Source organism: Zootoca vivipara, chromosome 11 (genome assembly GCF_963506605.1).
Source record: "Zootoca vivipara chromosome 11, rZooViv1.1, whole genome shotgun sequence".
NCBI lineage: Eukaryota > Metazoa > Chordata > Lepidosauria > Squamata > Lacertidae > Zootoca > Zootoca vivipara.
In genome coordinates this window covers 61,107,293-61,121,113 of record NC_083286.1, presented here as the reverse complement: position 1 = coordinate 61,121,113, position 13,821 = coordinate 61,107,293, and the positions used below count along the sequence as shown (strand labels likewise).

The following is a 13,821-nucleotide window of genomic DNA, read 5'->3' as shown; positions in this document are numbered from 1 at the left end:
CAGTATGCCTCTGAATACTAGTTGCTGGGAAGCACAAGGAGGCAGGGAGCGCTGTTGCATTCAGACCCTACCTGTGGACTTCTCAAATGCATTGAGTTGGCCTTTGTGAGAACAGGATGCTGGACTATAAAGGCATTTACTCTGATCCAACAGGGATTGGCAATAGGCTCTTATTGGTTTGGTTTGGATGTTATTGGGTTATGCTGGTGAGCGGCCAGGGAGACTTTGAAGTGTCCACAGTTCAAACCCTCTATTTTATTTTATATAGAAATCATGTGCTATTAACAGGAGTTAGTGGGCTGGAATGATGAATTCAAACCTGGGAAGTCTCTGGTTCAGATTCACCTTTGCTACCTGAGCGAATTAAGATTGCCGGAAGAAATATCAACAACCTCAGATATGCTGATGACACAACCTTGATGGCAGAAAGTGAGGAGAAATTAAAGAACCTTTTAAAAAGGGTGAAAGAGCAGGGCGCAAGATATGGTCAACATCAACATTAAAAAAACTAAGATCATGGCCACTGGTCCCATCACCTCCTGGCAAATAGAAGGGGAAGAAATGGAGGCAGTGAGAGATTTTACTTTCTTGGGCTCCATGATCACTGCAGATGGTGACAGCAGTCACGAAATTAAAAGACGCCTGCTTCTTGGGAGAAAAGCAATGGCAAACCTAGACAGCATATTAAAAAGCAGAGACATCACCTTGCCGACAAAGGTCCGTATAGTTAAAGCTATGGTTTTCCCAGTAGGGATGTATGGAAGTGAAAGCTGGACCAATAAGAAGGCTGATCACCAAAGAATTGATGCTTTTGAATTATGGTGCTGAATTATGGTCTTGAGAGTCCCATGGACTACAAGAAGATCAAATCTATCCATTCTGAAGGAAATCAGCCCTGAGTGCTTACTGGAAGGACAGGTCGTTAAGCTGAGGCTCCAATACTTTGGCCACCTCATGAGAAGAGAAGACTCCCTGGAAAAGACTCTGGTGTTGGGAAAGATTGAGGGCACTAGGAGAAGGGGACGACAGAGGACAAGATAATAATAATAATAATAATAATAATAATAATAATAATAATAATAATAATAATAATAATAATAATAATTTATTATTTATACCCCGCCCATCTGGCCGGGTTCCCCCAGCCACTCTGGGCGGCTTCCAAAAAACAGAAATTCTAAAATACAGAAATCCATCAAACATTAAAAGCTTCCCTAAACAGGGCTGCCTTGAGATGCCTTCTAAAGGTCTGGTAATTGTTCTCTTTGACCTCTAGTGGGAGGGCATTCCACAGGGTGGGTGCCACTACCGAGAAGGCCCTCTGCCTGGTTCCCTGTAACTTGGCTTCTCGTAATGAGGGAACCGCCAGAAGGCCCTCGGAGCTGGACCTCAGTGTCCGGGCAGAACGATGGGGGTGGAGACGCTCCTTCAGGTATACCGGACCGAGGCCGTTTAGGGCTTTAAAGGTCAACACCAACACTTTGAATTGTGCTCGGAAACGTACTGGGAGCCAATGTAGGTCTTTTAGGACCGGTGTTATGTGATCTCGGCGGCCGCTCCCAGTCACCAGTCTAGCTGCCGCATTCTGGATTAGTTGTAGTTTCCGGGTCACCTTCAAAGGTAGCCCCACGTAGAGCGCATTGCAGTAGTCCAAGCGAGAGATAACTAGAGCATGCACCACTCTGGAGAGACAGTCACTGGGCAGGTAGGGACTCAGCCTGCGTACCAGATGGAGCTGATAAACAGCTGCCCTGGACACGGAGTTGACCTGTGCCTCCATGGACAGCTGTGAGTCTAAAATGACTCCCAGGCTGCGCACCTGGTCTTTCAGGGGCACAGTTACCCCATTCAGGACCAGGGAGTCCTCCACACCCGCCCGCCTCCTGTCCCCCACAAACAGTACTTCTGTCTTGTCAGGATTCAATCTCAATCTGTTAGCCGCCATCCATCCTCCAACCGCCTCCAAGCACTCACACAGGACCTTCACCGCCTTCACTGGTTCTGATTTAAAAGAGAGGTAGAGCTGGGTATCATCAGCATACTGATGGACACCCAGCCCAAACCCCCTGATGATCTCTCCCAGCGGCTGCATATAGATGTTAAAAAACATGGGGGAGAGGACAGAACCCTGAGGCACCCCACAAGTGAGCGCCCAGGGGTCTGAACACTCATCCCCCACCACCACTTTCTGAACACGGCCCAGGAGGAAGGAGCGGAACCACTGCATGACAGTGCCCCCAGCTCCCAAGCCCTCTAGACGGTCCAGAAGGATGTTATGGTCGATGGTGTCAAAAGCCGCTGAGAGATCCAGCAGAACAAGGAAACAGCTCTTACCTTTGTCCCTAGCCCGCCGGAGATCATCGACCAGTGCGACCAAGGCAGTTTCAGTCCCATGATGAGGCCTGAATCCTGACTGGAAGGGATCCAAATGGTCCGCTTCTTCCAGGCGTGCCTGGAGTTGTTCCGCAACCACTCGCTCAATCACCTTGCCCAAGAATGGAAGATTTGAGACTGGGCGATAGTTGGCCATATTGGCCGGATCTAAAGATGGTTTTTTAAGAAGCGGTTTAATAACCGCCTCTTTCAGCGGGTCTGGGAAGGCTCCCTCATGGAGAGAAGCATTTACCAACCCGCGAAGCCCATCGCCCAGCCCTTCCTGGCTAGCTTTTATAAGCCAGGATGGGCAAGGATCAAGGAGACAGGTGGTTGGTTTCATTCGTCTAAGCAGCCTGTCCACATCCTCGGAGGTAACAGATTGAAATTGATCCCACAAAACTTGACTAGACAGGACTCTAGCACTCCCCCGCCCTGGCCCTGCTCCCACGGTGGAGTCTACCTCTTCCCAAATCTGAGCGACTTTATCTGCAAAAAACTTTGCAAAATCATTGCAGGAGATCATGTGGCCCGTACTGGGCCCGGATGGAGCAGGTGGTTCCGCTAAATTGCGAACCACCTGGAAGAGTCTCCTGCTGCTGTTTTCTGCAGATGCGATGGAGACGGTGAAGAAGGTCCTCTTCGCCGTCGCCATTGCCACTTGGTAGGCTCGAAGTTGAGCTCTAGCCCGTGTCCGGTCTGATTCAAAATGAGTTTTTCGCCACCGGCGTTCTAGCCGTCTCAACGACTGTTTCATTGCCCTCAGCGCCAGGGAAAACCACGGGGCTGTCCGGGCTCCATGCAATCTGAGAGGGCGCTTCGGAGCCAGACAGTCAATAGCGCTGGTTAACTCCACATTCCAGCGGGCCACCAGGGAATCAGCTGAAAGGCCATCGACATGGGATAAAACATCCCCTACCACTCTTTGGAAGCCAATTGGATCCATTAAGTAGCGGGGGCGGACCATCCGAATCGGTCCCACCTCCCTGCAGAGGGGAAGGGTTGCGGAGAAGTCCAGTTGCACCAGAAAGTGATCTGACCATGGCACTTCTTTTGTTTCGCTTTTACTTAATGTCAGATCACCAACATCCATAGAGGTAAACACCAAGTCCAAGGCATGTCCGCGGCTATGAGTTGGGCCAGACTTATTCAGGGACAGCCCCATGGTGGCCATGCTTTCCACGAAGTCCCGAGCGGCTCCTTGTAAGGTCGTGTCGGCATGGATGTTAAAATCCCCTAAGACAACCAAGCTAGGTGTCTCCAGGAGCACATCCGACACGACCTGAAGCAGCTCGGGCAGGGAATCATTGGTGCAGCGGGGAGGTCGGTACACCAAAAGGAATCCTGTACTGCCCCTATTGCCCAACTTCCAGAACATGCACTCAGAGAACTGGGTCTTCCCAATAGGACGCCTGGTGCAAACTAATGACTTCCTAAAAATCACTGCAACCCCCCCTCCCCGCCCAGATGGCCTGGGTTGCTGTGCATAAGAGAAACCTGGTGGGCAAGCAGCGCCAAGAACGGGCCCATCGGCTTCCTCCAACCAGGTCTCTGTCACACATGCCAGGTCAAATCCTCCATCCACAATCAGGTCGTGAATGGCGGTGGTCTTATTCATCATCGACCTGGCATTGCACAGCAGCACCTTCAGGTCATGTGGGTATCCCTTGCCTATTCCAATATCCGTCCGGTCAGGACCAGACCTGGAGGCAGGGATAGTCCTCAGACAACGACTAAGTCTGCCTCCTCGGTAATGACATGGTCTGGTCTTAGCGTAACTCCTCCTCCTACCCGTGACCCCTGAGATCGGTTGTTCCAGTGCACACACCCCTGTGGAATCTGCCCCAGCCATTTTGCTTGCTGGGACCCCCTCCCGGGCAGCCCTGACCCCTCCCCTTAAAAACAAAATAAAACCTCTGTAAAAAACAGCAAAGAACTCAATAAAAGAAGAACACAAAAAAGACAATAAAACAATAAAACCAAAAACAATAAAAATTACAAATACACTAAAATTTAACAGATTCCCACACCCAACTAAAAATCCCTCCCACCTACCACCCCAAACACAATAAAACAATAAAACCAAAAACAATAAAAATTACAAATACACTAAAATTTAACAGATTCCCACACCCAACTAAAAATCCCTCCCACCTACCACCCCAAAGAAGATAAAAACATAAAAAATTCTTTAAAAAGCATTTTAAAAAGAACTCTGTGCTGTTTCAAGTTCCCCTGGGCAGCACCAGCAGCAGAGCGGCGGCAGCAGTCCTTTATGAGGCCTTCCAGGCCCCTCCCTAGACCAGGTGGAAGGAGGCAGGGACAGGGCCTGTGGGCACTCACAGCAGGAGAGAGTCCTGGGCAGCACCAGCAGCAGAGTAGCGGCAGCAGTCCTTTATGAGGCCTTCCAGGCCCCGCCCTAGACCAGGTGGAAGGAGGCAGGGACAGGGCCTGTGGGCACTCACAGCAGGAGAGAGTCCTGGGCAGCACCAGCAGCAGAGCAGCGGCAGCAGTCCTTTATGAGGCCTTCCAGGCCCCGCCCTAGACCAGGTGGAAGGAGGCAGGGACAGGGCCTGTGGGCACTCACAGCAGGAGAGAGTCCTGGGCAGCACAGCAGGAGAGAGTCCTGGGCAGATGGTTGGACAGTGTTGTTGAAGCTACCAACATGAATCTGACCAAACTGTGGGAGGCAGTGGAAGACAGGAGTGCCTGGCGTGCTATGATCCATGGGGTCATGAAGAGTCGGACACAACTAAACAACAACAACCTGAGCGAGTGAGCTTTTTCTTTAGATTTTAACACCACCCCAGGTATGAACATGCTGGGTGATCATGAGCAATATTTCAGTTCCCTATGTGTAATAAGCCCCCTCCAAGCATGCCAGGGTGAACACATGTGAGCTTAAAGTGTCCCAATGCTTCCCTCACCCTCTGCACCGGCTCAGCTTTAGATCTTCTTGCATTGAAATGTGAGATCCGAAGGGTTCAGGTACCTACCGAAACCATGTTCAGGTAAAGCCTGAAGAGGACTATAATTCCTGCCTAACAAGTTATTCCACAAATAGGTGCCAATTCTTGTAAAATGTGATCTGTACATGAATAAACAAAAATTAATTTCTTAGCAATATTAATGGGGGGAAACAATAATTTTGTTCACTGTTTCTTAAATAACATATCGAGAGTTGTTGTGATCCTATAGTTTTTTTCATGATACTGTTTGAAATAGTAGTTAATAGCATAAGAATTGCCCTTCTGGATCCGACCAGATACTTATCTACTCCAGCATCCTGTTCTCACAGTAGCAAAACAGCTGCCCAAATGGGAAAGACCACAAACAGGACAAGAACTTAATAGGCCCCTCCTCTTCATGTTCCTCAAGTGCTACACCCAATATTAATGTTAAGGTGCTACACCCAATATGCCAGCAAGTTTGGAAAACTCAGCAATGGCCAGAGGATTGGAGAAGATCAGTCTACATCCCAATTCCAAAGAAGGGCAGTGCCAAAGAATGCTCCAACTACCGCACAATTGCGCTCATTTCACACGCTAGCAAGGTTATGCTTAAAATTCTACAAGGCAGGCTTAGGCAGTATGTGGATCGAGAACTCCCAGAAGTGCAAGCTGGATTTCGAAAGGGCAGAGGAACCAGAGACCAAATAGCAAACATGCGCTGGATTATGGAGAAAGCTAGAGAGTTCCAGAAAAATGTCTACTTCTGCTTCATTGACTATGCAAAAGCCTTTGACTGTGTCGACCACAGCAAACTATGGCAAGTTCTTAAAGAAATGGGAGTGCCTGATCACCTCATCTGTCTCCTGAGAAATCTCTATGTGGGACAAGAAGCTACAGTTAGAACTGGATATGGAACAACTGATTGGTTCAAAATTGGGAAAGGAGTACGACAAGGTTGTATATTGTCTCCCTGCTTATTTAACTTATATGCAGAATTCATCATGCGAAAGGCTGGACTAGATGAATCCCAAGCCGGAATTAAGATTGCCGGAAGAAATATCAACAACCTCAGATATGCAGATGACACAACCTTGATGGCAGAAAGTGAGGAGGAATTAAAGAACCTTTTAATGAGGGTGAAAGAGGAGAGCGCAAAATATGGTCTGAAGCTCAACATCAAAAAAACCAAGATCATGGCCACTGGTCCCATCACCTCCTGGCAAATAGAAGGGGAAGAAATGGAGGCAGTGAGAGATTTTACTTTCTTGGGCTCCTTGATCACTGCAGATGGTGACAGCAGTCACGAAATTAAAAGACGTCTGCTTCTTGGGAGAAAAGCAATGACAAACCTAGACAGCATCTTAAAAAGCAGAGACATCACCTTGCCGACAAAGGTCCGTATAGTTAAAGCTATGGTTTTCCCAGTAGTGATGTATGGAAGTGAGAGCTGGACCATAAAGAAGGCTGATCGCCGAAGAATTGATGCTTTTGAATTGTGGTGCTGGAGGAGACTCTTGAGAGTCCCATGGACTGCAAGAAGATCAAACCTATCCATTCTTAAGGAAATCAGCCCTGAGTGCTCCCTGGAAGGACAGATCGTGAAGCTGAGGCTCCAATACTTTGGCCACCTCATGAGAAGAGAAGAATCCTTGGAAAAGACCTTGATGCTGGGAAAGATGGAGGGCACAAGGAGAAGGGGACGACAGAGGACAAGATGGTTGGACAGTGTTCTCGAAGCTACGAACATGAGTTTGACCAAACTGCGGGAGGCAGTGCAAGACAGGAGTGCCTGGCGTGCTATGGTCCATGGGGTCACGAAGAGTCGGACACGACTAAACGACTAAACAACAACTTCATGTTCCTCAGTGACTGGCATTCAAGTGCATCCTCTGATCCTAGAGGCAACATAAAGCTGTCATGACTAGTAGTCATTGATAACCTTAACCTCCATGAATGTGTCTTAATTCTTTTTTGAAAACTGCGTAAGTTATTTGATTTTGTTCCAAGTACTGAGAGAGTATTCTCCAGTAGCAGGTATACTTAAGATTTCACTTCCACTTCCTTAAAAAGGTGACCTGCCCTAAAGAAGATTAATTTTCGTGGCAAGCCTAGCCTTTCCCCCCAGGACACCCTTGTGAATCCCCTGGGCTGACATTCATTTTCCTTTCATTAGAAAGTGAACCTGAAAATTAGATCCTGGGTTGCATTTCCTAAAGCCTGGGCTGAGAGAATGAGGTTTTGGATTAATGCCCTAGTCTTTCACCTCTGGAGGCCTGGAGCAGGCTTCTTGTTAATGGGTGACTTGTGGTGTTCGCCACCACCCTTCTCCTCTACCCTACCCCATTCCTTTGGGAGTGATTGCCTGCATTGTGTGAAGAAAAGACTGGTGGGCATATTGCTACAAATGACACCCCCTCCCCAAAAAAGATCAGTGTGAGTTTTGCATGTACTGTAGTGTAGTGTCACAAGGACACCCAAGGACATATTCACACCAAGCTCTTATTCTTAGGGATTCTGACTTCATTACCATCTATGAAAAGAGAGTAGAACACAGAATTCTGGCATCCTCACCACCCACGGCACCCACAGGGTGACTTATCCCCCAAGAATACACTGGATATCCCTGTCTCGTACTAGTGCTTTAACAGCACATGAAATTTCAGTACTTAATTCCTGGTGGTGTGTGGTCTAACTGCAGCATATCTTCTGCGAGCATGCTAGGAACTCTGTAACGTAAGCCGCTTACTGCCTGATTCCCCTCTTTCACATCCTTGAAAAAGGGTTCATAAACACAACTGAAACAAAGCAGAGGCGCTGGTGGTAGGAGGTTTAGCTGATCATATAAATTATTTTAGGACTGTTCTGGTTAGGGTTGCACTCCCCCATTGGGATTAAGTTCAGAGCGGGTGGCTGCTTCAAGACCCAGCTTCTGTCCCGGATGCCAGTGGAGTCTGTGGCACAGAGCACTCTTTACCAGCTGTGATGTACTAGCTGCTTTTAATCTTGGACAGGTTGATCTTGCCACTGTTATTCATCCTTTGGTAATATCTGGGCTGGATTACTGCCTTTGAAAAGTCTTCAGAAATATCATCTGGGGGGCTGGACGGGAAAAGGAGGGTGGCGGCAGCAGCCTCTAGCTTCTCTGTGGAGAATCATCTTCCTATCGAGTTGGGCACAAGACCAAGTGTCCCAGCGTGCCTGTCGATAACGTTATGCTATAATTGTGTCCATTTTGATCGAAGTGGACGTAATTAGAGTCTCGTTCTCGCAATACTTTGGGAATAAATGATTCATAAACTGCTCTGTGCATCTAACAAGAGAAGAGAGAGTAACGTCTTTCCTGGGCTCTCAAAAGATGAGATGGCATCATGTCGTGTGGCCACCTGCCACCAGCCACCAAGCCAAGAAAAGGGATGTTAATGGCCAGCAGACTCACAGGGTGCTTCAGTTGAGGACACAGTCTCATCACTTGCAGATGGGATATCCTTCCCCTAATATAAGAACTGCACCAAGGTCCTTTTGCAGTACAAATAGACACGTGCACACAAAACCCAGTGCTGCAATTGGGCAGGAGGGGGAACTGGTGAAGGGGTGCCCGTGAGAGAGCTGATCCTTTAATTTGGCACTGCCTTCCAGAGAACAGAGGGACAGCACTGTTTCTTTTTGTGTGAAGGGGCAGAGCTGTGCTCTAGCTGGAACCCAACAGGACTGGTGATTAGGCCTGCTCTGCTACTTCACCACTCGCTGCTAGAGAAAGCAGAGAGAGTTGCTGGAGCAGCTTGGTGGTGTCCCACTCGACTTCCCCTTTCCCCACAGGAGACTCAGCACATACAAATCAAGAGAAATCTCAAACTGGTATCCTCCTGTATCCTAAGAGGGAGTATTCTCCAAGAACTTCTCCCCTGTTTTCCAGAGGGCATTTGTCAAAAGGGCAATGCATCTTTTTGCTCCTGTGAAATCAGAGCCATGGTGTCAGTAGCCTACAGTGGTTGAGTGTGGGACATGTTCTGTGAACTGGGAGGACAAAGCATGTTTTTCTTGACATAATGAGCCCTTTAAATAAGCACACAAGGGCTGTGTCTGCTGTCCCAGGCAGAGATAAAAGCTGCATCCATGGAGGTCTTGGCAGATTCAGGATATCGTTCAGTCATGCTTGTAAGGCATTTGTGGATATAATTAAAGAGCGCCAGGGCAAGGGGTGAGGCATTGAGTGATCGGTTTTGTAGCCATTTCACTGCTGAGAGCCTGCTTTTATATACACTGGGAACAATTCAGAGAGAAGTATTAATGCTTAAGGCTCATCAGTCTAAACACAAAACTTTCTTTGGATTGTAACCGTGATCTATCAACATAGGCTTTAGAAATGTCATTTTCAAAGTTTTGTTTTTGATACGCTTGTTTTGATGCTGAGAATAAAAGAAGCGTCGACTCTCTTTATTCAGAGTAGAAATGAAGATGCTGAGACCAAAGTGTTGTGTCCAAATCAATTTTTTAAAACTGCTAGATCAACAGCGTGGTGTAGCTTGATAAACAGCTTTAACCCCTTTTAGGAACTCTTAATTGTTTTGGAGAGAAAGTAAGAAGCCTCATGGGTGCTGTTTAGAATTGGCTTCTTTCAGCAGGTTAAATGAAGTGATAAAAAGCAATAAGAACCTTGAAGAAAAATGGAACAACATAATTTCCCTAAATACCAATCTATTGATCTGATTGCTCTGATGTGCACAAAATGAGTTTTTTAATTTCTTATTGGGAAACTTAACCTTATTGGCTTTTTCAGAAAGTGACTGTGCTGCTGCAGTCCCCCACTTTTATGGAAGGGATATCCTGAAAAGGAAAATATTTCCCCATTTGTTCCTAGCTAATTGAGGGGTGGAGCAGAATGCAACAGCAGACTCTTCAATATCTGCAGGCAGCTCATCCTCATCCTCATCCCTTCATTTGTTTCCCCCCACAAATGATTCTCAAAGCAGCTTGTAGCAATAAGAACAGCCATGCACCACAACATCAGCAGTCAGTTGGCAGAGTGCTGCCTTGGGTGTGTCTTTGAAGAAGCATGTTGGGAAACATTAAGAATTCTGTGCTGTCAGGCAAGAAAGACCAGCTGTATGTTGGGTCCCATGTGTTTTTATTTATTAAATTTCTATACTGCCCTCCACCCGGGATCACCAAAAAAAAAATACATAGCATCGTAACAAACAAAAATGATACCCCCTCCATCCCAAGCTTGACTTGTGCAGTCACACACCAGTTTCTTAGGCAGTTGTAGTAATGCTGTGCTCCACACAAGGGACTGAGCAGAGTCATTCTTAGCTCAGTCCTGTCCTATCATGCCAGTGTGTCCAAAACAGAGTTTAGGGTGGGGCTATGCAGATGAGACGCACCCCGCGACGGGGTGAGCTCCCATTGCTCGGTCCCAGCTCCTGCCAACCTAGCAGTTCGAAAGCGTGTCAAAGTGCAAGTAGATTAATAGGTACCGCTACAGCGGGAAGGTAAACGCCGTTTCCATGTGCTGCTCTGGTTTTGCCAGAAGCGGCTTAGTCATGCTGGCCACATGACCCGGAAGCTGTACGCCAGCTCCCTTGGCCAATAAAGCAAGATGAGTGCCGCAACCCCGGAGTCGTCCGTGACTGAACCTAATGGACCTTTATATTTATGCAGATGAGAGCAGGCTTGGTTTTGAGTTTAGGGTGGAACTGTGCACATGAGAGCAGACTTGGTTTTGTTTGCAAGTTTAAGTTTCTGCACCAATGACGTCCCTTTCTATCCCTTAGCAAACAGATGGTCCTCCTCACCTATGGGAAAGAGGAAACTGTCATCTAGGAGCCACTGTAATACCGTAGGAAGGGCAAAGCCTGCTGTTCCCCTATCCCCCAACATTGGATGACTTGGGAAGGGGCTGTTGAAGTGAGTTTTGGCACAGTGCATGCACACACGCAGCCCTCAATTGTCATAATGATGGGCATATTACCAGGCCAGACAACATGTGAGGTGATAGTTGTTTTTTAATCCAATTTCCCCTTCCCTGCTATGTTTGCTATTTGTTTGCTTTGGAAGGCATGGAGGTTATAAGTGTTGGTCTGCTAATCTTATAACCAGGCTGAGCTATATTGATGAGATAACATTCTTATCTGTGCAGAGCTCAGAGACACACACACCTCCTGGCTGCCTCCTGGGTGTAAGGCAGGGAAGGGAGCAAATGTTCTGCTCCAGGCGGGAGATGAGGTAGAAGATGGCTTATATTTGAAATTTATTTTCATTTAGTCTTTGTTAGGCAAAGTGACTGGCTGAGATTCTGAATGGAGGGATGTGGATGGGTGTCCAGTTGTGGTTGAATAGTATAGCATTATTAGTTTTTTGTTTGGTTACATATTCTATTGCATTTGAGTTCTGTTTTGTACACCGCTTTGATATTCATTTGAATGTAAAGCAAATAATATAGTATAGCTTTGTATGAAGTGATTAAGGCATTTCCTAAATAAAAATAAGTCCAGTAAGTTGCTCTGAACCTGGTCGGTATGTAGATCAGTGAGGAATTAAGTCTGGCAGAAGCTGCCTCATAATCATGGTTGCTCCTGCTTCAGCTAGAAGGGAAAGCTGTCTCATATAGTATGTAACCAGGGTAGGAGGTAAAGGCATGACTGGCAGCACAATTTGGATGCAGTTCATGCCAACACAAATCACTTTACTTCACTGACTGCCCTCCCTTTTCTGGCAGGGCATAATGAAGAGTACTCTTCTCTCAGGGCTGACCCTCCTGCATTCTGCATCATGCTAAAAAACCTAAATGCTGTGCTTCTCCTCCAAGTGAAAGGCTTTAAGCTGCCAACAAAAGAGCGTAGCAGGTCAGGAAACAACCGTGGCCTTTTGCCGTCCTTTTCCTCAATGTTGAATTGCAGACAAGCGCAAGGCTTTGTAATTCCCTGAAGGCCTTGCATTGCCCTTCCTTTCACCTCCCTATTAACAAGCCACGCAGAACTGAGAACAGGATGCTTGCCTGTCTCTCTCCAACCAACCCTCTCTTTAGGTTTACCATTCCATTTTGGGCTGCTTGCATGGCACCTAAAATTCTTCATATGTCACATTTGTTTGGAGCAAAACTTTACAATGCTCTGTGTGTGTTGAGCTGTCAGTCAAATGAAATGATGTACTATTGTGTGAAAATTACCTAAGAATCCGTGTTGCTTTTGTAGGGTGTGTTAACTCTGTGTCGGATGTGTCGCATGTGACGACACTTCCTTGGAAACAGCCGTGATAGATAGAGACCTTACAATTATTTCTCTTTTTAACTATTTTTATTATAATGTAGCTCACAAATACAGATTAAATATAATACACTAAAGCAACCAACACCGGTGGAAGTAGTGTCCCAGAGTTTTGTTTTTGTTTTTTTAGTACAGTAAGTCTCTAGCTCTCCTAGAAAGTAAGGTATAGGGCAAAATGTGCAGGTACCTTCTAAGCAATTTCTATGTTCCTGTTGCTATAGACCAGGAATGTCCAACAGGTTGATTGCGATCTACTGATAGATTCCTGCGATGTTTTTGTCGATCGCGGTCGATCACTAGCCCCCTTCTGGCCCCACCCTCCATTGTTGGAGAACGGAAGACGGAGTTTACAAAACGAGACTGTTTTTCCCCCAGCAATCCTTTTGTGAGTTGCTGTTTCTCTTTCTCCCCAAAATACTTTAAAAATGTGGCATTCCCCCTCCCTAATATAAGCAAAGCAACTTTTCATCCTCCTGAACCCCTTCTCTAAAAAAAACCTCAACAACTCTGACAAGTAGATTGCAGTCTGTTAGAAGTCCCGTCCCCCCCCCCCGGTGTAGATGGCAATAACGTGTGCGGGGGTAAAATCAATTTCAGGTATTTTCCTCCAGTCCAGGACCAGCAGGGCATGGCTAACCTCTCATGGAGGTTATGAAAATTATCCTACCACCTCTGAAATGACCCTTGGAATTACTAAAGTTTACTAAAGTAAACCTACATGGGGGTTACATCCCGGAGCTTATGTCTAAAGCCAGAATTGTGTCAAGTCCAAACTCTTTGGGTTCAATGGCGGGCAGGGTTGTCAAAGTCCCCAGTTCCTTTCCGCCCCCCTTCTAAGTGTGTGTGTGTGTGTGTGTGTGTGTGTGTGTGTGTGTGTGTATAATTTGCCACCCATGTAAAGCTGAATGAGCACACATTAAATGTGCACAAGTTGCGGTTTTACTGTATTTCGCAAATAGTGAAATGCACAATTTCTGTTCTGCATGTCAAAGCAAAGCTTTCGTTTGGTCACACTGAAGCCCACATCCAAGCAACAAAAATCGTAAGACCCCTTTCCTATGAGATTGCAAGCATCCTTTGTTTCCTTTGTTTTATAGCCCACCGAGAATGTGAAAGTGGTAGGATAATTTTCAGAGAACAGGATTGATAGTCTGTGGCTAACCTTGCTATAATTAATCAGCGTCAAAGGAGCAGCAGCCTCGCTAACTTGGATGTCAATGTCTGCCTTCCTTCTG

At 46.7% G+C, this 13,821-nt stretch overlaps 1 protein-coding gene across 2 annotated transcripts in view; it reads left to right on the top strand.

Annotated features, from left to right (window-relative positions):
• The window catches only part of FAM219A (family with sequence similarity 219 member A), a 64,360-nt gene that overhangs the window by 37,189 nt on the left and 13,350 nt on the right, over window positions 1-13,821 (top strand). The gene's annotated exons all lie outside the window — the stretch shown is intronic.